The sequence below is a fragment of the Poecilia reticulata genome, linkage group LG2, assembly GCF_000633615.1.
Source record: "Poecilia reticulata strain Guanapo linkage group LG2, Guppy_female_1.0+MT, whole genome shotgun sequence".
NCBI lineage: Eukaryota > Metazoa > Chordata > Actinopteri > Cyprinodontiformes > Poeciliidae > Poecilia > Poecilia reticulata.
Window position 1 is genome coordinate 3,248,398 of NC_024332.1, and position 1,195 is coordinate 3,249,592.

Genomic DNA, 1,195 nt, shown 5'->3' on the forward strand with positions numbered 1-1,195 from the left:
ACAGACTTAGTGATGCGCTTCGGATCATTGCCCTGCAGCAAAGCCCCAGTAATCCTTGGGCTTAACATCATTAACTGATAGTTGGATATTCTCATTCAGAGAATTTTTTTAGCTGAAATTTCATGGTTTTATCAATTTCGGCAAGCTTTCTGAGCCATGAAGCTGCAAAGGAGGCAGTGATCATCATCTTCGAATACAATGAATACCGGTTTTGTTTTCYGAGTTGCTCTTTTATCTTTTCACAAGATGTAACAGGATGTCCTTAAAGGTCATCTACTAATCCATTGTTTTTTGKTTTTTTTGGGCAGTAGAGGTAAATAACCATTCTTAAATAGTTTTTGTTCGTTCATCATTATAAAAGTTTTTTGTTTTTTTTTGTCATCATTTCCTTCAGTTGTTAGTTGGGTTAGCATTGCTCAATAATATAATGTCATATTCTAAACCTGTCATGATTGGTCTTTGCGTTGGACCCGAAATGGTTTTGAAGACTCAATAAAGAATAGTAAAACAAAAACTTACAACAAACACCAAGGAGAAMACAGGGAGCCAGATCAGAACAAAAACAACAGGAACAACAGAAAAGTTAATTAAGTAGGATTTCACAGGAGAARCCAGCAAGGAGTGTGAGCAGGAAAGGGGTTGAAATACTGAGAGAGTGACTACTGAAACAAAAGACCTGGGCTGATTAGCTAAYAGGTTGCAGGTGTGAGGGGAGAGAGAGAGAGAATGGCATAGGGGTGGTGGAGGTGAACTAGACACAAGGAATACATAAACTAGAATCATTGAGAAAGGACTGAACTGAAGTCGAATAGAAAGGCTGATGCAATGAAAAGAAACTAAGGAACACAATAATTCACAGCACTGAAAGCACAGAGTTCAGGATTTACTAATAAATGTGTCGCTCTTGTCCATTTAAAACAACAAAGGTGTCCGATTTTAGCCAGTCATCTTCCGAAGAAGGCACCACTAAGCTAAATGTGTGAAAYATGTCCAGCCTAGTTTCACAGAAAGCACAAAGTGAGGTAGCATCTGCTCCATCTCCATCCTCTCCTCGGTCTCCAGCTCTCGGCCATTATGCCACTTGTGGTATTTGCAKTCAGGCAGGTGCCAGCTTGTGCGATGTTCATCATGTAATTGGCTTCACAGCCCAAGTGCCTATTAAAACTGCTAGAGAAAAAGTTTTCTTTTTTTTTTT